The sequence below is a fragment of the Felis catus genome, chromosome F1, assembly GCF_018350175.1.
Source record: "Felis catus isolate Fca126 chromosome F1, F.catus_Fca126_mat1.0, whole genome shotgun sequence".
NCBI lineage: Eukaryota > Metazoa > Chordata > Mammalia > Carnivora > Felidae > Felis > Felis catus.
In genome coordinates, this window is record NC_058384.1 from 8901342 (window position 1) to 8924472 (window position 23131).

General features: G+C 37.7%; 1 long non-coding RNA gene across 1 annotated transcript; it reads left to right on the forward strand.

The window, feature by feature from the left end:
- The first annotated feature begins 326 nt into the window (after positions 1 to 326).
- Positions 327 to 18146, forward strand: LOC123382863. The gene is made up of 2 exons (XR_006591953.1): positions 327 to 425; positions 17963 to 18146. It is a non-coding gene; the product is annotated as an uncharacterized LOC123382863 (long non-coding RNA).
- Positions 18147 to 23131: the final 4985 nt, after the last annotated feature.

Sequence of the window (23131 nt, forward strand, 5' to 3'; positions counted from 1 at the left end):
TGATAATCAAATAGCTTTCTCTTCTTCATTCCAGTCTACCCTGGAGAACACTATAATCTCTGCTTTGATTGGTTTATTTACTAGATAAAACACCTTTAATGATTCCCCTTTGTCTATATGATGAAAATCAAAGAAATAAATGTATAAATGAGTGAATTAATTCAAAAAGAATAAAACTCTTAGCATGGTGCAATAAATTGTGGCTGTTACTGTACTTGTTTTTTCCAGAAAGCTTGCTCATTTCTCATAGGATGACAGGGTGGGCATGTGATACAGGCCTGGCAATCATAATGGCAATTCCCATTGTTACGTCATTGGACTAGGGTGGTCATGTGACTGAAGTTAAGTAAATTAGAGTCCAATCACTTTGTTTCCTGATTTAGAGCAGAAGAGGCAGCTTTGCTTCTAACAGCATGACAGTAGAGGTATGTGAAGTGGGGGTTTATAGGTGGCCATTGTTTTTAACTCTATTCTGCAAAGATTTGTATACCAGAAAAGAATACAACTAAACAAGAGGGATAAAATAAAGCAAATGGAAGGGGGATTTGGAGTCCTGGAGTCACTGATTGCTGGTTATATCCCTTCTTCTGGTTCCTATAGTCTTCTCTTGATTCTTTGAAGTGCCACAGGGTATTTCCAACACCTTATTTTCCTGAAGCCTGGAATTGTATTAATTTTGGGTTCTTTTGTTTATTTGTTTTCCTGAAGAGTTCTAAGTCATTTATTTATCTTGTATTTTGTTATTTACAAACTAATGAGTCCTGATACAGCTGCCATTCTTGACCTTTCTAGTGACTTTTGTCTACCTTGCAAATATTCCTCCTATTCCTTCTCAACATAAAAGCTCTGTTCTGGATAAACAAGCCTGTATGCATTCCTGACACATTCCTATAATCTGTTAGCTCTCTCTCTTTGTTCCTTATTCATCTACCTTTTGGGAAGTTTCTCCCACCATATTTCTTTTACTCCATTGACAAAAATCCTGCCCATACTTCAAGGTTGAGTTCAAATTTCACCTCCTCCAAAGTCTTTCTAGCTCACTAGAGCCAGAAATGATCACTCTTTGTTGAACTCCATAAGCGGTATCATTTCTGCTTTTGCTTGCATTTTGTATAATTGTATACAACCAGACTCTTATTTATCCAGAGCTTTGTTGTATCACTTTGCATTTTCCAGAATTCTTATCAGAGCCTTATGCACATAGTGCTCAAAAATGTTTGTTGAACAAACACTCTATTAGGTATAAGTGATTGGTTTTAGGAACCAAATGAATCTTTCCAACAGAAACATGTCTTATGAAAGAGGACCATATTCTAGAAATGAGGAAGGAAATCAGTGAAATCTTTTGAATAGTCAAACATAAACATTACTTTTCCATCTCACACACACATGTGTGCCTATACACACATACACAAACACACAGACAAACTTCCTGTCTGAGAATAATGATGTAGGTTACTTGACTCATAAGGAGTATGTGTGGATTTAAGAAAACTGCATTATCTCCATGGAAAAATGTGGAAAGTTTTTAGATGGAAAATTGCACTGAAATATGGAGATGTATGTGATAGTACACAAATAGTTCAGGGCATCTTACCAGACATTTAGAAACAACAAACCCATAAGTATGCAATTGAGTTAGAGAAACTTTAACTTTGAAGGTGGACATACACATTTGCAGGCTTTTCTTACTCCAGACACATCCACTTGGAATTTTTTTAAATGTGCTTCCAAAAGTAATTTCTGGAATCCTTTGGGAATCGTTTTGGCTTTCCTGTTTTTCAAGTGCATCCACATGGCTCTAACACCTCAGGCAAAATATGAACTAACACCATGCTGGTATGTCCACATGGCAGTGAGTTTGGGAGCAGTTTTCTCACTTTGATAATGGGGATAAATTTAGGGAAACAGACTATGGGCAGAGACGGCAAGCCATTGGATTGGGTAGTTGCCATGGCTGGTCAATTAAAAAAGTACATGGGGACAAGACTGAAACTTAGCTGGCCTGTCACTTAATGTGATATATCTGGAAAGCATGCCATCCAATTCTTTCTTTCCAAGTTTACAGGGATGCTGACAATGTGTTGTCCCAGACCTGGTAAGGAAAAACTTATGTCTTTACCCAAACCCACTGCATACTTTTCATTTTTTAAAAAAGCAGCCAAACACATTTTCTAGCAGGGACACTTCAAAGCAATTTCTGACTCATCAATCCATTCATTCAGCAAGCATTTATTGAGGATCTATTATGTGCCAAACATCATGGTAGACGTTCAGGGAAATTAATAGAAGTAAGATATGGCCACTACACTCCAAACTTACTCATAATCTGGTAAGAGATGAACATAAATGAACAGTTAATTATAGTACAAATAATGAATAAAATCAATGGTATTAATTATTAAAAATGTATAACATATGCCAAGCATAATGATAACTTCATTTACATATTATTTCATTCTTATCACACCCTATGAGTTGGATTATTATTATTCCAACTTTACAGATGTGGAAATTGAGGCTTGGAGAAGTTAAGTAATTTGCTGAAAATCAGAGTTTTTTCTACATCCAGTATTTGAACCCAAGTTGATTTGCCTCTAGGGCTTACGATCTTAACTATTAGGTTAAAAGGAAAGGGCTATTGACCTTACAGACAATGGAAATAAGAGAGAATTTGTGTGTATAGTCAGAGAAAGCTGGGGTGAAGAAAATGGTGTGAATCTCCTTCTGCGGAGCTGTTTGGGGTGGCCCTTACAATAAACACCTGGTATAGTTCAGGACACGCTATCTCTCAGCAGTGTGAACACTTAGGCCAGAACAGGCAAGCTTCCGTACTGTCAGTCTTCATTCTTTGTGAAAACATGGATCATGTTCTCAAAGCCCCATGGGCCAGAGTATGAGCCCCAGCTCACTGGTTTCTAATCCTATTCCTTGGCCATGCTCAGATGTGGAATGAAAAATGGAGCAGGCTGCTTTTGAACTTAATACTTGGCTAGGGGTCTGTAGAACACACACAAAGCCTTGGATTATCTCTACAACCAAAGTGACAGAATAATTTTGGAGCTACTCCCTTGGTACTTTATATGTAGGCCCTTAATCCTCTCTATCTCTTCTACTTTAGGCCCCCAAACTGACTCCTTCTTTAGTTTTCAATCCCATTAAAGCTCACTTCTTTTAAAAACTCTTCCATGGTACCAAACGTGGGAAATCCTCTCCAAAAGGATGGCTTTCATATCTGGAAAATTAGGGAGAGATTAAAAAAAAAAAAAAAAGCAAAGAACAAACAATCTAGGTTTTCACAAACATCCATGCCTTATTTCAAGTATTTTATTATAACACTTGTTTAAAACAAAAACAAAACAAAACAAAACAAAGCCTTCCTCACAATCTGATTTTTAATTATATCTGCAAAACCAGGGGACCTTACACTTTGCAGTAAAACTCATCTTGTGTCTATCTTCCATTTGAAAATCAAGTTTTAAAATATATGTGAAGTGTATTGAAAACAAATGTATATAAAGGCTATATCTATTTTCTCCTGCTGCATAAGTACTACAAACATAGACGCTAATCACAATATCCATAATATAAGTTCACTATTCTGTAGATCCAAAGTCTAGATGGGCTCATCTGGGTACGATGTGCAGTTTGCCACAAAGCCAAAATCAAGGTATTAGATGGGCTGAGTTCTTATTTGGAGCATCTAGGAAAAAAATCCATTGCCAAGCTCATTCACGTTTGGGCAGAATTCAGGTCCTTGCAATTTTCCCATCTTCTAAGCTGCCCATACTCCTTATCATGTGGTCCCCCTCCATCTTCAAAGTCAGCCATGGAGTGTAGAGTCTTCACTTTGTCCCCACTTTGAATCTCTCTGATTTCTTCTTCTGCCCTCTTTTCTGTTCCCTCTTCCTCCATCAGCCAGGGAAAGCTCTCTGCTTATAAAAGCTTATTTGCTTACATCAGGCTCACTGGAAAACCTTCCAATCTTAAGGTCAGTTGTGTTCTATAGAACTGTATATATCATCATATAATCATGGGAGTGGAAATTCCTCGTGCTCACAGGTTCCAGAGATTAGGGTGTGGAGTCCTAGAGAGCCATTTTTAGAATTCTGTCTACCACATTAAGGTATTAGACTTAGCCAAAGGAAAAACAATAAAAAATAAAGTATAGAATACCCAGTTAAACTGAATTTTAGGAAAACAACAATATATTTCTTTAGTCTATCTCATACTTGTACTAAAGTATGAGAAACATACTTATACTAAAAATTTTTGTTGTTTATCTGAAATTCAAGTTTAATTGGGCATTCTGTATCTTACCTGGAAATCTTAACAAATATAAACCACTATTATCACTCTTTCTTTGCTTTATTATGCCAAAAAAGTAGGATTCCATATGAGTAGATACATTCATTTAATATATTATAACTCCTGGTTTGATGCAAAGTGATGTTCTAATGAATCTCCTCTCATGCAGAAACTAATTTATATCTACTAACTCAAGATTATTATTATATTTAAATATATTGGGGCGCCTGGGTGGCACAGTCGGTTAAGCGTCCGACTTCAGCCAGGTCACGATCTCGCGGTCCATGAGTTCGTGCCCCGCGTCAGGCTCTGGGCTGATGGCTCGGAGCCTGGAGCCTGTTTCCGATTCTGTGTCTCCTTCTCTCTCTGCCCTTCGCCCGTTCATGCTCTGTCTCTCTCTGTCCCCCCAAAAATAAATAAACGTTGAAAAAAAAAAAGAAAAATGAATACCAAGCACCAAACTAGACGTATTAATAGGGGACAAAGAGAGAAAGAGAGAGAGAGAACAACATAAAATTATACACATATATTCTGCTGTATGCTTCACAGCACAACTATTACAAAACAACTTCATTACTCAGTCTATGTCCATTTCTCGAACTGTGTTAATCATTAATCATAGCTCTTTAATTTCTGTATTTTTGATGCTTTGATATCTTGAGGTCTTGCTGATGCTGGTTCTGACCAGCCAATTCCTAGAGATAGCAAACAGTTCACCTTTCAGTATGCCTTTCATTTGCAAACCAACAATTCTGAGCCCATATACCCAACCACTTGCTTCGTGGGCTCTCACACTCTGGGCCACTATCCACCTGCCCTAATCACCCGAGGGTCAGGTACCAGACAACTCGGGACAGCTCCTTGGCCCCAGAGGCCACTGAAATAATTCAAAATAACTGATCCAAAACTCACTTAGCTTGTTTCATCCATTCCTTCCCATAGAAATCACAGTAAAGGCCCATGTTCTTCCCTCACTTTCTCTACCTCCTGACTGACCTCGGTGTTTCCCCATGTGGCCCTGCATGACATGCTGTGGTTCTTGTTTCCAGAATCTGTGAGTGTAAAACACTTCTTTCTTCATGACAGTCTTTTCTGTGTCCACATATCTTACCATTTATAATAAATATAAATCCCAGGTCCCCATAAAAAACAAACATTTAGTGAAAAGCCTATTTCATGCATGTTACTTTGAAAGTCACTGGGTAGTGGGAGGGATGGAGAACACAAGGAAGAGTAAGACCCCACCTCGGCTCTCAGAGGTATTGGTGTTCAGGATGGAGGGTGCACTCTTGTCTATACACACTCCTAGGCAGTGAATGGTTTACATGGGAGAAGAAGGACTGAGGGTACATTTCCTGTCTCAAGTTTCTGGATGGAAGCCTTGGTCTTGAAGCACTGCCTTGATAGTGCACTATCATCTCATTGCTTCCTCTTCACTCAGATGCTGAAGACTGGACAGCAGGTCTGTTGTAGCATTTTCAAATCTTCCACCTCAGCCATTTTTAGGATTTTTTCAATAGAAATCATGGGAAGAAATCTAATTTTCTGAATTATAATACATAAACATAATTCACATAGTGACTGTGTATACGTATATAAATATGTAATCATGTACAAGTCTGAAACAAGTGAAACAAAAAGTTCACATAAGAAGATTTGTCCTTATTACGTGCACTTTGATATTTTCTCCTCATTTCTCTTTTCTATTTTGTCTTATTTTATTATTTTTTTTTAATTTTTTTTCAACGTTTATTTATTTTGGGGACAGAGAGAGACAGAGCATGAACGGGGGAGGGGCAGAGAGAGAGGGAGACACAGAATCGGAAACAGGCTCCAGGCTCCGAGCCATCAGCCCAGAGCCTGACGCGGGGCTCGAACTCAGGGACCGCGAGATCGTGACCTGGCTGAAGTCGGACGCTTAAGCGACTGCGCCACCCAGGCGCCCCCTCCGTACTTTTTAAATCACAGAATTATTTTATAATAATAAAATAAATGGCAAAAATTGGAAATGTCAATAAGAGTGAGCTGTGAAAAGGGAGATTAGATCTCTGAACAAAAATTTTATATGTGACATATAAATTTGGAAACTTAACCCCCAAATAGCAGTTGCTTAATATGAACTAGAAGCTTATTTTTCAGCTATTTTCCCCATGTGCATTTTTTCCTCCTCCAAGACTTATTATATATTATATATATTACATATTATATGTAACATAACTAGTTATATATATTAATAATAGCTAATATTTATTGAGTACATATTATATACCATAGACTATGCAACTCGTGCTACCTGCATTTTCTTAATACTCACAATAACCTTTAAGGGAAGTCACTACTATTACCTCTGTACAGGTAAGAAAAATAGGGTTAGGAAGATTAAAATCTGCACCAAGTTACAAAACCATTAACGGGCAAGACAGAGCTAGGATCAAATTCAAGTGTATTTCCTTAACCTCTAAAGCCTACGCCTCACAGAGGACGATGAAGGAAGAGTTGATATACTGTTTAATTCCTGATTAGAAAAGATCACCTGTGGGCTGCCTGGGTGGCTCAGTTGGCTGGGCGTCCGACTTCGGCTCAGGTCATGATCACGCAATCTGTGAGTTCGAGTCCCGCGTGGATTTCTGTGCTGACAGCTCAGAGCCTGGAGCCTGCTTCGGATTCTGTGTCTCTCCCTCTCTCTGCCTCTCCCATGCTCGTCCTCTGTCTCTCAATAATAAATAAACATTAAAAGAAAAAAGAATAGATCACCTGTTCAAAGTGAGTACATTATACTATTAGAATGCCCAATCATTAAATAGTAGGACAGAGATGGCTGTGCTACTTGAGACTTGATGATAGTTGTCCAGCAAACAGAGTAGTTGGGGAAATCTGGAATCTTCTAGGCAATCGGCAAGGCCAAAAGAGTTTATTAATAAGCTGGATATGACCACACTGACCACATCAGTCAGATACATATGTGGCACAGACTGCTTTAAAAGCAGCCATGGGGCCTGAGCTAGAGGATTCCAGTAACAGGTTTTACACGGAGTTGGTGGAGACTTCATGTAGCCACACAGTAGCAAGTTGCCTTCTTGGGACGGCCCTACCCAAGGGCTTTTTCGTATTTTTGTCTTTTACTCAATCTCTGTTGTAAAAGCGTCTAGTTCTCTGCCTTTTCCACCCTAATGGGATAAGAGCACTACTTAATCCAATATCTAAATAACGGAAGCTATAAGAATTGTTCTTATATATATAGAAGTATTCAGGCTTAGATGACATAAATAAGAGGCTCTGAGGTCAAGTGTATAACAACATTGTGTTAGAACTTGGCAGAATTTGTTGCCACTTATCAGCTGTGTGAATTCAAGCAAACCAATTAATGACTGAGTTTCTTAGTTCTTCCTCTGGTGAAAAATTGTATCTGACTTAGTCCTTTAACACGCTTCCAAATTTCCCTCCCCAAAGGATAAAATGTAAAGTTTTTTCAGTCAGATACACCTATTATGGGCTAAATTTTGGACTAAATTTGGTACTTGGGCTGATTTTGGTATTTGGGCTAATTTTGGTACTTGGGCTAAAATCCTAACCCCAAGTACCTCAGAATATAACTATATTTGAGATAGGATCTTTTAAGAGTTAAAGTTCAAATGAAGTCATTAGGTTGAGCCCTACTCCAGTCTTACTGGCCTCCTTATAAGAGAGAATTTAGACTCAGTCACACAGTAGAAAAACCATTTGAAGGCACAGGGAAAAGACAGCCATTTATAAGCCAAGGAGAGGGGCTTCAGGAAAGCCCAATTCTGCTGTCACTTTCATTTTGGACTTCCAATCTCCAGAACTGTGTGAAAGTTCTGTTGGTAAAGCCTCCCGTTCTGTGTACTTTGTTACAGTAGCCTTAGCAAACTAATGTAACACTTGATAAAAATTAGGAAATTCGTGTTATGGTGGCTAGGGGTCCTACTCAAAAGGGCATGGGGCCCAACTAACAAGAGTACCAGAGCCTTGTATGCTGCATTGTGCCCAGTGCTATTGTGAGCACTCGGTAAGGATTGAATAATTTCACCCTCAGAGTGAATTCTGCAAGTATTACTATTACCCTCATCCTACAAATAAGCAAGTGGATAGTTAGAGCTTATGCTACTTGCTCTGAATTTCAAAACTAGTAAGTGGAATAGCTGAGATTTAGTCCAGAGGCTATTCTCCTAACAAGCGCAAGGTGTTTTCGAACCTGCAAGAAAATAGTGAACCGTCTCAAAAGGGTGGTTATGCTTCAACTGCCGCTCTTCCATTTTACTCTGCATTTCTTACCTATTCAGATCTGCGTTCAGATCTTACCGCTTTGCAAAAACCATTCTTTCACGGGTCACATGTAACTTGTTCATCCCAAAATATTGGATAAGGTTAACTGATATTTGGTATCTATTTTTCCTCAATCCTCATCCTCCCACTCAAGGTCGAAAGGGATGAAATGATAAAAACAACAATTTTCAGACTCCATTGCAACTACAGTTCCAGGCTCGGTTAGGTTTCACCAATGAGATGCATCCCTGTGAGACTTAGAAGTCTGAAGTGAGGTGATCACCATCTTCCTCCTGAAGTGGACAAGTGTGGTCAGCTCCCTGGGTGGAGGGGTGTGGTGACACCAGCAGGAACAAAAGCAGAACCATGCTGACCACCGATTTCCACGAGGACCATGTGAGTTTGAAACCAATCATCAGCCCCTGATTTTCACTATTCCTTCCCTGTCAACAACTTCATAAACACCTAATTTCATATAATAAGTCCCTTTCTGCTTGAAGTGCCCAAACAATGTCTATTCCTTGCAAAGAAATTTTACTCACATACATAGAATCTAATAGATTCTTCTCTGTCCTCATCACCCTTGATTTCTGTGACATTTAACACTCACAACTTCCTCATCATCTTGATACTTATTTTTGCCCAAGTTTGCATACATTTTATTTTGTTCCATTCTTTTTTTTTTTTTTCCGGCATAACTTTCTCCCTCTCTTTCTCCATCTCTAATTTCTTTGTCTTTATCTCATTTGTTGGGTTCACTTCTTCTTTCCCACCCTTAAGTGTTATCACCCAGGACTCCGGCCTTGATTCTCTTCTTTCTCTTCCGCGTATTCTCCCTTGATCACATCTCCCATGGCCGTGTTTACAAATTTTAAGCAGATAATTTTCAAGTGTCACCCAAACTCTCTAGTCAAATGTTTTGTAACTGCTGGAATCTCCTCATAATATACCCTGCTGTTACCGGACACCCAGTTGAGCTCAGCACCTAGCTTTCTGTGCTCTGTCTTAACCTTTCTGTCATCTTGGCTTTTCCCAGCCTCCCACCATTTCCAGTAATGCTGTCATCATTCCATCCATCCATCATTCATTTCCATCACGTGGGCTCAAAGTGCTCTTTGGCCTCTTTTTTCTCTTATTTTCTCTATCCAAACATGGGATAGATCTCTTTGATCTCTCTTCTATTTCCACAATTCTATTCACATAGTTTGAGCCTTTATTAACATAAACAGAAATCTAATACGTGATCTTTTCTCTAAGATTTCTTTTTCGTTCATTACGAACTTTTATGGTGCACCCACAATATGCTAAGAAAGAGGTCAATTCATATGAAACTTGGGGTCAACTTTCTCTTTCACTTGGTGTTGTTCTTGTTTATTTGTGTTGTTAGGTTTTGTTACTATTAACGACTAAGGTCATTGATTAAAAGAGTTCATATTGCAGTATGGAAGACAGATACATACATCTATGTGTAATACCCTTAATTATGTGTATATATAACTGCAACATGAAGTACATTGACATAATAGTAATGTGAATACACTGCAATTGGACAGAATGATTCTATAGCAGTAACTACCTCAAACTTTGATGCCAGAAAATGATTAACAGAGAAAATGAGACTTGAATGGAAACTTGTTGAATGAGGAGTCTTTAGACAGGAAAACTAGGAAGGAGGCAATACCTAGGCTGAGGGAAGAGGCTGAGAAAAGGAAAAAAGCTATATACATATCTGTTTGGGAGAAGGTCAAATTGTTTGGAGAAACTGAAGGACAGGATGTGTGTGCTCAGGATGTGTCTGGAAAAAGGACTGGAAAAGTAAATATTATACAGAAATTCATATTACAGTAATTCATATCTCATGTTGTAGGTAATGAGAGATCCAGCCATGACATTTTTATACCTGTTATTTGAAAGCTCCGTCAGAGAGCATTCTGGAGAATGGATTAGATCTACAATTTTCTTTTTTTTTTTAATTTTTTTAATGTTTATTTTTATTTTTGACAGAGAGAGAGAGAGAGACAGAGCATGAGCGGGAGAGGGGCAAAGAGAGGGGGAGACACAGAATCCGAAGCAGGCTCCCGGCTCTGAGCTGTCAGCACAGAGCCCGATGCGGGGCTCAAACTCACACTGCATGATCATGACCTGAGCCAAAGTTGGACTCTCAACCGACTGAGCCACCCAGGCGCCCCTGGGTCTACGATTTTCTACCTGGATTCTACCAATCCTACATAGGATTATAGATGCCAGCAATTAAATATGCATTTAAATTGTTCACGTTTCTCAGGATCCACATAAGAGTTTAACTCTTATGTGGATCCTGAGAAACTTAACAGAAACCCATGGGGGAGGGGAAGGAAAAAAAAAAAGAGGTTAGAGTGGAAGAGAGCCAAAGCATAAGAGACTCTTAAAAACTGAGAACAAACTGAGGGTTGATGGGGGGTGGGAGGGAGGGGAGGGTGGGTGATGGGTATTGAGGAGGGCACCTTTTGGGATGAGCACTGGGTGTTGTATGGAAACCAATTTGACAATGAACTTCATATATTGAAAAAAAATTGTTCACATGACTGTGTATTTTTCTAAAGCAAGTATCTATACTGGGACTGCCCAGTAAAATGTAATGTGAGCCATACATGTAACTTTAATCATCTAGAATTCACATAAAAAATAAAAGGAACAGGTAAAATTATTTTTAATAGAAAGTTTAATTTATTTAACCCAATATATCCAAAATATTATCCTTTCAAAATATAATAAAAAATGAATTATGATATGTTTTACATCCTTTCAAAATATGAAATCTTTGAAATCAGGTATGAATTTTACACTGACAGCACATCTTAATTAGGACTAGCCAACACCATGCAAGTGCTCCATAGCCACGTGTTACTACTGGCTACCATATTGGACTGAGCAGGTCTATACATTTTAATAGACTCTCAGCGAGATCCATGGCTTACCTCCTAAGAGTAAGAGCTAGTGAAATGTGGAAGGAGTGGCAGAAAAAAAGTCATTTCAAAGTACATGAATTATGTAAAGAAGATCTGAGTTAGAGCAAGAAGATTCAAGATCACAATGGGACTTGGTCTTCAGCTATACAGGAAGCTTGGCTGAGGGAGAGAGGAAAGCAAAGATGACTGGATGATTTCCGGTATTGGTAGCTGGGTGTTTACAGATTCCATCTACATCTCTCCCCTTGTACATCTTCTATAACTTTGTCAGAATTATCTTCCAAATATAGAGCACGATCTTGTCACACACATCCTTGCTCCATGGTCCTTAGCGGTCATTCCCCCTCCCTTTGTCATTTCTTGAAACTAGTCTTCCGGCTCACTCCAGGTGTCTGTCGACGTCAACATCTGCTCCTTCATCCTTCTGGTCCCTATCAAGGGGCTTTGCCAGGTTCACTGGCTCCCCATGCACATGCTTCACTCCTTTGGCTGCTCCCCATGCCACCCTGTTTGGACACGGTCCTATGAGCCTGACTGAACCGCCTGTACCTAAACTTACCCTCAGCCATGTCAGCTTCACACTAGCAGGATAAGAATAACTAGGACTTCACAGGTTCCTTCTGCCTTCAGGGGATTTAGACCCAGAAGGGAATTGGAGTATCTGCTCAGAATCCCTTCTGAGGGACATTGAACAATTTCCAAATCCATTGCATTTCCTTCGACTGTCTGGTGTCTCACCAGCTCTGAGGATTTTTATTCCTCTTACATTTGCATGCATTATTCCAACTCTAGCCTTTGTGATTGGAATGACTGTGACTCTCTCAATGTAGCTGGGGACAGTCTGGGCCTACCCTGTTGTCCTAACATAATTAAACGTGCCTCTTTTCACAAACAAAAGTGTCCTGATGTGGAAGATAGAAGGTCTGTTTTGAAACTCAAAAGCTGAGCATTGAATAAATGCTTTCTCTCCTCTTTAGGGTAGGGTCCCTACCCTAAAGCACAGTTAGCTATACCCAAAATGAGCATACGGAGGAGTGCACACTAACTACATTTTCAAAATATTCTCTTACTGCAGAAGAACGTTTCCCTATCATAATTAACCAATATAAAATAACATATAACAAATATTATATTTATGACAAATATTTATACATATTAATCACCCACTTTATACCTAATGGGGAAACAGTAAAACTTTCACTTATTACCATTCAAATCAGGAGAAAAACAACCATTCTGTTGATTAGTATCTATGTTACTATGAAAATTCCCATAGCCAACAGGATCAGGACCATTATTTTGTTAGCTAAGGGCTGTTTAAGCAGAGAAATGAGTATATCATTTATACAAAATATAATCAATATATAAAACATATACAATCTAACATGCATTCAAATATCTAGTCTAATGTAAATTAGAAGTATTAGTTATTCACCAAACATGTCACCTTACACTATGTAATGAAATACATTTTACCTAACTTTAATTTACTTCATATTACTTAAAATTAACCTGTATTAATATATTATTCTTTGTCAAATTTTATAATTCAAATATAAATAAAAGCAAATATAGGCAAAAATTGACTTCATCCTTGGATGGGAAATAGATTTCAAATGTTGCAAAGTAATGAAAGACATAACAAAGAAATATATTAATATATTGACAGAATATACTTTAAAACTTTTATGCTATATTTCTAAAATAGCATGGGTAAATGTATAGGGAAACAATATACTGTGGAAATATTTACGGTAAACATGGCAGATGATTAAGACCTTTGCTATATAAAGAACTACTTCATAGATTCAGAAAAATACATACTAAGATCTTAAAAGTTAAAGGAATACAGCATATACAAAGAAACAGTTTACAGAATACCAAGGCACATGGCTGTTGTAAACACTGGCTCCTACAGTGCAGATGAAAATAACACCTAATTTGGGTTGACTTGCCCAGGGTCTTCTCCTTGGTCAGGGTCTGCCAGTTCATGTGAACCCAGACTCACACTTGGCCACCATGCTCTACTGTCTCCTGGATGCCAAGAGTGGATGGCAAGAGGCAACTGTAAGCAAATAAATTGGTTAACACACACTGATAATTTAAGACACACACACACACCTAATTGTCCTGTCATTAAAAACAGGAAACAACAAAAGACAAATCCAAGATTGGACAAATGAGAAAAAAATGATTGATACCTGTAATAAGAAACTAGCAATTTCATAGATTATGGAACAGCAGAGCATAGAAAGTTTTCAAGCAATTTTAGATATGTGTATGAGTAGCCTTTACCAGTATTATGTACTACAGCCATTCCTTGAATTTATCACATATTTCTGAAAACCCACTCAAATGCCAAACATGGAAACGCTGACCAGTGGAAAAAGAAGTTTTAAGGGCAATTGTTTTCAAAATTTAAAGTGGCGAAGATTCTCCTGAGAAATGTATTAAAATGCCATTTCTTATTCCACCTCTCACTCCTGGTGGAAGCAGAGGAATTTACATTCTTCAAAAGGACCCCAGGTTACTCTGGCACAGACCATCCCCAGGCCACAAACTAAGAAATCGTTCTAAAGAGAAGTTTCAATCACCAAATTGCTAAAGTCATTCTAATATCCCTAATTTCACCTCACTGTTTAAGCACTATCTTTTACATGCATTTTCAACATTTCACATGTTTCTTAATTGTGTTTTCATTACGGAACATACACATAGTCAAATAACTGTAGGCTGGTGAGGGTCAAATGAGGATAAAAAATTGCCGCTTTGGCTATACATGATAATTTCCATTTCCTACCTCCACGATCAATAGTCATTAGTTTTTGTAAAATAAATAGGATAAATACTATAAAATATTAAAATGATTGACAAATACCTGGTGTCATAGAAACAAATAAAAGTTCACTTAGAAATGTACTGGAACCTGGAAAATACCTGGAATTTCTCTTCTGGGAAGACAAGATGGAGACTGATGCACCAACCATAGAGGACCAAGGTACTCAGGCTTAGAATGTGATTTATATGAATTCCTTGCGGTTCACATGAAATTGGCTCTGTCTGGAATCCTCTCTGAGGGGTGTTAATCACCAATAAATAAGTGTGCAAACAAATATTAAATTAAGGAAGATATTATCAGAATTGAAGAGCTTGGGGGCGCCTGGGTGGCGCAGTCGGTTAAGCGTCCGACTTCAGCCAGGTCACGATCTCGCGGTCGGTGAGTTCGAGCCCCGCGTCGGGCTCTGGGCTGATGGCTCGGAGCCTGGAGCCTGTTTCCGATTCTGTGTCTCCCTCTCTCTCTGCCCCTCCCCCGTTCATGCTCTGTCTCTCTCTGTCCCAAAAATAAATTAAAAAAAAAAAAAAAGAATTGAAGAGCTTGAAATATTTGTTAGTTAATGCACAGAATTCCAAATTTAGCAAGAATAGGTGGCTAAGGATGTCACAATGAGAAAATTAGTGTTACTTAAAAGTTAAATGTACATAGGGCACCTGGGTGGCTTAGTCGGTTAAGCGTGCTTCTTGGTTTCAGCTCAGGTCACGATCTCACAGTTTATGGGTTTGAGCCCTGCATTGGGCTCTATGCTGAAAAGTGCGGAGCCTGCTTGGGATTCTCTCTCTCTCTCTCTCTGCTACTCCCCACTCGCATTCTCTCTCTCTCTCTCTCTCAAAATAAATAAACTTAAAAAAAAAGCTGAATATACAAAAACCCAGAACCATCTCTCAGAATGTATCTTTTACGATATCCACAATGTATAGCTATTTTTATATAATAAAATTTATTTACAAATTTATTTATAATAGCAAATCTGATAATAATTCAAACGTCTGATAAGAAAAGTTGGTTTAATGTATTCATAACCTAGAATATTATGCAACCACAACATGCTTTATAAATAATTTTGTTTCATGGGGCGCCTGAGTAGCTCAGTCAGTTAAACATCTGACTTCAGCTCAGGTCATGATCTCATGGTTCGTGGGTTCAAGCCCTACATCATGCTCTGTACTGACAGCTCAGAGCCTGGAGCCTGCTTCAGATTCTGTGTCTCCCTCTCTCTCTCTGCTGCTCCCCTGCTCACATTCTGTCTCTCTCTCTCTAAAATAAATAAACATTTAAATTTTTTTTAAATAATCTTGTTTCAGATTTCAAATGTTCAAATATAATATTAAATAGAAACGCAATATGGAAGTTTAATATAGAGTATGACCTCAACTGAGCAAAAAAATGAACAGTCAGAAAAGAGAATACTAAAATGTTAGTGATGGAATTATGGTTGATATGCTTTCTTTTAACCATGCATTTAGAGCTTTACATTAGAGCTTTACGGTAAGAATGCATTATTTTTCTTATGGGAAAATATTTACTGCAAGACAGAAAGCATGAGTTGTGGAGTACGGAGGATTCAAATTCATATTTGAGGTCTTAAATTTGCTGGCTGGGGAAGCCTCTGATTTTTTTACCTGTAAAATGAGAACAATGCTATTTAAATTAAAGTATTATAGTTAAGCTTAAATGAATTAAACCACTGAAAGTACATAAAGCTTAATACACCCATAAGAGATGTTAGTTCTTTTATCCCAATTTGAGTGAAGATGTGGTAAGGAGTTATTCAGTAGTGCAACCAACCATTCAAGAGGAGAACAGAGGGACAAGGTAATTCTGTTTGTAACGTGATTTATGTGAATGCCTTGGGGTCTCACACTGAACTCAACTCTGTCTTGCATCCTGTCTACAAGTGACTGTCAATACATACACACATACATACATGCATATATGCAGGCACACACACGCACACATACATAAATATTAAATTAAAGAATATTTTTGATAATATGGAACCAAAGAATAAACTTTAGACCTATTTGCAAAGACACAGGGTTTGTCTACTGGTTTTGAGTTCTTTACCCACCCAAGGTCTAATTCCACTGCCTGAGTTAGAGATCAATGTTACCAATCAATTTGGTTCACTTTATTAACTCCTAATATGCTGACACTTGGGTACAGAAGTTTAATCAATATTTTCTTATGGTGACCACATGCATTTCTTCAATATTCATGAATTTCTGAATTCTTAAGACTAACAGAACATAATCCTATTGTTACCAAATCCCCATAGATCTGTGACTCCTTGACCCTGGTTCTGTAACTACCCTTGATGAGAAAGTCCATACAAAGGCACCAGCTGGGGAGGAGTCTGTTACCCTTGCTTTTCTAACAGGACAGCCCTGCAGCCCTTATGGGGCCAAGCTTGTTCTGAGGCTGGCCAGCTGTCCCCCTGTCACTGATCCCACAGGGAGATATGTCACTTTCGGAAATTCGTGTAGGGCAGCCTAAGATTCACATTAATGTAAGACAGAGGTCAAATGCTGTTCCGTACTAATTTTTGTTCCCTTCCAAATATATCAGGAACATTTGCTTTGGGTCCTTTCAGACAGCAGGAATGTGTGTGTGGGAGAACAGAAGCGACAGTGATGACTGTTTTATTTTAATTCTGGCTCTGAACTGAAGAGGGGTGACCCGATCAATGTACATTTTAAATAACCCAGACTAGAGTTTAAAGAAATAATAATATTGTATATTGCCATTCTTAACAGAAATTAATTAAACATTAATACCTTCTACTATTATAAGCACAACCAAAGAAAATCACTTCAGAGTATTTAAGTTCTGGCTGTTCCTCCAGAAATTTTTCTGAGATGTAACCAATGGATGTTACACAGCAGTCATGGAACGTGTCTATTAAATAGAATAGACTAGAAGAGAGGGAAAAGTAGCGTTTCTTTCCACAATGGCACAAGCAGCGTCTTGTTCATTTAACAAAGCTTATTTGTATGTCTACTGCCAAGAAGTCTACCAGATACATACATGAAGAAGGGTTATTGATATCCCTCTTATACATGGGGAACTGAGTCAGAGAGAGATTGAAACACTGATGGAGTGAAGGCTTGAACCGGGGCTGTCTGACTCCCAAATTCTTTGTCTTAATTGTGAAGTTAATCTGTCTGGGCAGTTTGCAGTAAAATATGGGCAACATATTATATTCACTAAGAATAACAAGACAAAGGGAGACTTTCTATAATGGGAATTTTAGAAGGAAAGGAATGTCTGATCCACTACAAAAAGAGGATGCTGAAGGACAAGGTGGCATCAGGCTGAGTCTACAAGGAATGGCAGGAATTTTCAAGGTGAAAAACTATTTCAAAAAGAGGAAAGTGCACGTGAAAATCCACAGAGGTGTAAACACACATCACTGTCTGCTCAACACTTTGCTTATATTATGGATGGTTTTTACACAATGTCGGGTGATAAGTCTTAACATTCCCATCTTACAGATGTGGAAACTGACTTCTATAACAAAGTGTGATAGATCAGTAAGTCTGGTAAGAATTAGAACAAACCCCCCCTTTGCTATTGTCCTTCCTAGGAGAGTCACTGAAGAAGGGAAGGAGTGATCAAGACACATTCAGAGGTCCTGGTGGTGTGGATGTTCATTCCAGCATGGGCCCCTTCTGGAGCATCACAGTTGTCAACCCAATGTGTCCTCTGTGGCCTCATGTCAGGAAATGAGCTTCAGAAATATTCACCAAATGATTCCTGATTACACATGAGCCTTGTATTCAGAAAGTATATGGCACTGGGGTGAACAAAGCTTGAACACAGAAGGGAGAATTAGGTGCCAAATCTGATACTTCTTTATTAGCATTTCATTACATAGCATTTATATTAGTGTAATATCCAATGTAAGTAAGACAAGTGGATATTTGCCTATTAACAAGCATGCTGGATCTTATCTATGCAAAAGAGTTCTGGTATCTTAAGTGACTTAGAAGTGTGTGGTATCAGTCAGCTGAAACTATGTTCTGTTATGGTCACTAAGTGACCACAATATCACAGTGGTTTATGACAACTAAAGTTTATTTCTCATCCTCATATCTGTATCAATTTGGCTGTTCTCATGCTGTCCTGATTCAGAGACCCAAGGACCTTGCTGGTCTCCTGGAAGAAAATGAATGCCGGTGGGGAACGGGGAGCCATGCATAGCTCTAAAAGCTCTGTTGGGGAAATAAAAGGTAACCTATGACCAGAGTAAGCCAAATTGCCAAGTCTTAATCAAGGAAGAGGACTTATATAACTCTCTCTTAGGGATGGGTACAATAGAGTGGGGAAATTAGTATTTTGAACAGTAATACAATCAAGCACCATTAACCACTTACTTCAAACAGTATTTCTCTTGGACAAAACAGATTGGAACCCCTTTTTTTAAGAATTACATTCCAAGCCAATTTACAATCCATATAAAGAAGTTATCGTTCCATTAACAAACCAACTCACCAATCGGTCAATTTTCTCATAAAATTATTTATAAAATAAGTCATTCAACTAAACTTTAATGAGTGCCAGCTATGTACCAGGAACACTGGTAGGCACTGGATATAAAAAATCAAATGAGACATAGTCCCTGCCCTTAGGGAGTGGTGAGAGACGCATCATATAATTGTATTGTCTTAATTTATTCTAAAATAGAGATAGGCAGCCTAGTCTCTTCCCATATGGTACAGCTCTGAGTGATTTGGGATTATCTCTAAAAATCAAATCAGTAGACTATATTGTGGGTGTTAAAGGCAATCCCAGAGAGGACAACCTCTTCCCAATTCATTTTGAACATAGATTCTCCCATCCGCATTCAAATGCTGATCAGTGAATTTCTGCAGCTTTTGCTATCCATAGCATATGAAATGTCTGCTCTATTGAGTTTGGATTCCTTATCTTATTAAGTATTTTCTCTGGACCAAGCATTGTACAATCTCTCTGAAGCAAAATCTACTTTAATCTTCCTTGAAGTCTACCCTGTGGGTATTTTAACCTTATTTTATATATGTAAAAACCAAAACCCAAGAAGAAAAGCAGAAATCACAAACAGTAAGTGACTCAGCATTCACCCCTGTGTTGACATCAAAGTCCACATACCAAATGATAGTGCAGTAATGTCCATCCTCCAAAACTCGGCCTGCGGTTAATCTAAACTTTTCAGATTATGGGAGCTTCCCCCATATTTCACCGCATTCTTTTCCTCTTGTAGTCTCATTTCCAAGGAGGAGAAACTCACAAAACTTACCTCAAGCATTGGGAGATTTAGTATAAGGATGCATACAAACAAGAGAAATATAAATAGAGCCAGTGGAAGCTAAGAAAGATTGAACAACTGGACCTCATCTTGGCTTGCATTCTTAGTGCTGCATTCTTAGCCAAAACTCCATAAATGACCATTTTTAGCATGATCATAAGTAGGATATTCTCTTTTCTCTGATTTTCAGACTTTTTAAGTTTATGTTATTGCTATCAATTGTCAACTATAAGTGGATAGATGGAAAGATATAGATAGATGGATAAATAGGTAGACAGAGAGAGAGAGATATAAATAGCTTTAGTTCAAGATTCTCAAAAGAGGAAATCTCCTTGACAGTTTACCACCATTATCTTTGCATGGATTGGCTGCCATTAAGCCTAGTCCCGTCTGATATCTGTAGCGATAGGGACATGAGTTTGATGCATTTACATTCATCTATGAAACTATCTAGTACTTCCTTAACTGGGATGTGAGGTTGGGGAAAGAGCTGTGGGGTGGCAGGCACTATAATTGAGACTGTCCTGGCCATTATCTCAACTACATTTGTCATTACTAAATCTTATTTTAACTATCTCCTGTATTTGCCGTGTCATAAGCACATTGAAGTCAGAGGTGGTTCTATCTTCCCTTTACTCTGAATCTGCCCTCTTAGCTTCTTTCCATACATATCTCAGAACTAAGAGTACAGTGCAGAGGCCTTGCTGACATCTAATGAACAGGAACTAATGAATCAAAAACACCCACAGCCACCTGCTCCCTGGGTCTTAAGGGAAAATATAGAGCTTGAGCTGAATATGTGGTCATTCCCTTTCCTGTTAATTTCCCAAGCTCCTCTGTGGGTTGTGCTCTCTGCTCCATTGGGGTGACACAAACATGACAGATGGCACTCTCATGCTCAAGGAGTTTGTTCTGCAACCCAGTAAGGGCTATATTTTTTGCTATAAAACTCATATAAATCTTATAAATCACTTGTATGCATTTGGAGCAGGAAGATTGTGACACAAGAGAGATAAATGTTATTCCATACATGTAAACAGTAGAAATGTGTGAGTGGTAAAACTGTAGATTCATATATATCAGGGAATCATAAATATTATTTCCTTTGGAGATTTTGATGAGAGTATACAACATTAATAAACAGAGTTTCTACCTTCTATAAAATGAAGATTTTTATCTGATGTATGACTATAAATTTAAATTGAAGAATTAAAATTTTTCACATAAAAATCATTTTAATAATTTCAAATTTAAACTGTCATAATAACCTAAGGGAAATTATTATAGCAATAAAAGGACTAAACAAGCATTTATTTATACATTTATCAATAAATTGAGAGGTTAAAAGAAAGCTACTAAGATGAATATGAGATAAGCAAGAAAAGATATCAGCATTTAAAAAGGTATCTAATACACATTGGAAAGAAAATGATAAATAGGCATAGGAAACATCAAGTATGATGCTTATATTATTAGGAATGCAATCAGTCCTCAGTATGCTACTTATGTGGAAATCTCATATCTTTGAATAGTAGAGAAAAATTGCAACCTCTTTTATTTTTCCCCATATATCATTTTTTATTTTTTTCCTATTACAAACTATACATATTATAATACCTGTAAAACGTTACAAGACTGCCTGTAGTCATTTTTAGTCCAGAAATATACTTAGATCATAATCAAAGCCTTTTTAAACTTAATAATATATCATGAAGATCATGTGGTGAAACTACAAGTTCTTTTATAATATCTAAAGGCCCATAACAGAATCAAAGATGCTGTCAAACTGAAATAGACCATGGATCATCCGGTTTGACCCTTTCTGCGATGCTTTAATCATCTCTTTCAATGAATGTGAGCCCTTTCTTGACTACTTCAGTCCTTGGCAAAGCATCAATTTCCCAGGAAATCCTCACAATTAATTGCATCCCCTTATTATGAGAAATCTTACCCTATTGGGAACTTAGTTCACCTTCTTTACCTTCTCCCCAGAAGAGCACTGGGCTTGGAATGCTTTTCAAGTTTTTCCCATCCTTTACTGGCTTAACCGTAACTAAGTCATGTTAGTTTACTATCCTTTTCTATACAGACTTTATCTGTAAAATCAGGCTAATACTACTTATCCTATATTCCTCATAGGGCTCTTAAAAGATTCAAGAACATATTTGTGAAAATGACAATACATGTGAAGCATATATGGATGATAAATATATTTCCTTTTTCACGTATATTATTTGAAAATTGTTATCATGTTCACCTCAAGTCCTTTCTCCAAGACAAACTTCCCAATTCTCTCCATCATCTCTTATAAATTATAATATCCAGAATCATTTGTCTTACTGACTCCTCTGGATACATGCCAATTTGTGAACGTCTCCTGTAAAAAGTGCCACACACAGTGACCTTAACAGGATGATCCTGATGTGGCTGAATGAGTGGAAAATAAAATAGGATTGTTCTGCCATTAACCTGCTTGCCGGTCTACTGTAGCTCATTCTGAGATACAGTTTTTCTTATTACTGCCACCTACGTCATGTACAAAGAGCAAATTGGATAGCAGCATTTGAGAAAGGTATTCAAAAACTATCTTTTAAAAGTAGCAAAATGATCAAAAGAATAAAATGTAGAAAAATAAATACTCATTTATTTTCTCTTAATCACGTGACTAGTTGGTTAGAAGAGGTGTCTCTTAACCATCCAGTTTTGCTCCTCATTAATGAAAAGAAAGAAGGCTTGAATTATCACCTAAAATAAAGTTTAAGATTTCTCTGCGACTTTAAGTTATCCATGATTTTATTTACACTGTCTTTTCAGGGATACAAAGAGTGATAGTGAACCCCCAATAACAAGCAGAAAATATAATAACCTGCTTGTTTTTATCAGTCAATTCCTTCTTTCTAGAAAGACAACTCTAAGAAACTACAAATTATTGGCAATTTATCAGAACATATCACGACATGTCCTGGAATAATGTGTAAAATAACTATTTACCAAGTTGATCATATGATTTCACGAATTGTTAGCTCTTCTTTGCAAAGGCACATGGGAATCCAAAATCTGTGTATTAACACTTTACTTTCCTTTGAGTTGAATAATTTGTATAGAACAGTAATCTCAAAAGATAAGAAGGAAAGCAATCATTGAATCCCCCAGCTCTGTTTGCCGTCTACCTTCATAACCTAAGGCAAATCACTTTATCACTCTCTGACTCTGTTTCTCCACCTGGAAAATCTGGAAAGTCTTACCTATACCTCCTTTCTTTCTACACATGTTGAGACCTTTAGAGGAAATACACTTCACACATTCAAAGATTTATGACAGTGTTATTTTTTTTTTTTAACTAAGGAAAAGGAACGGACTGGAGTTGTAAAAGTAATAAGGAGATGCCATTTCAAGTTGGATTGTGGTTGACAGAAACCAATGTGGAGAAATGTGGTTTTGTTTTGTATTTCTTTTGTCAATTTCGGC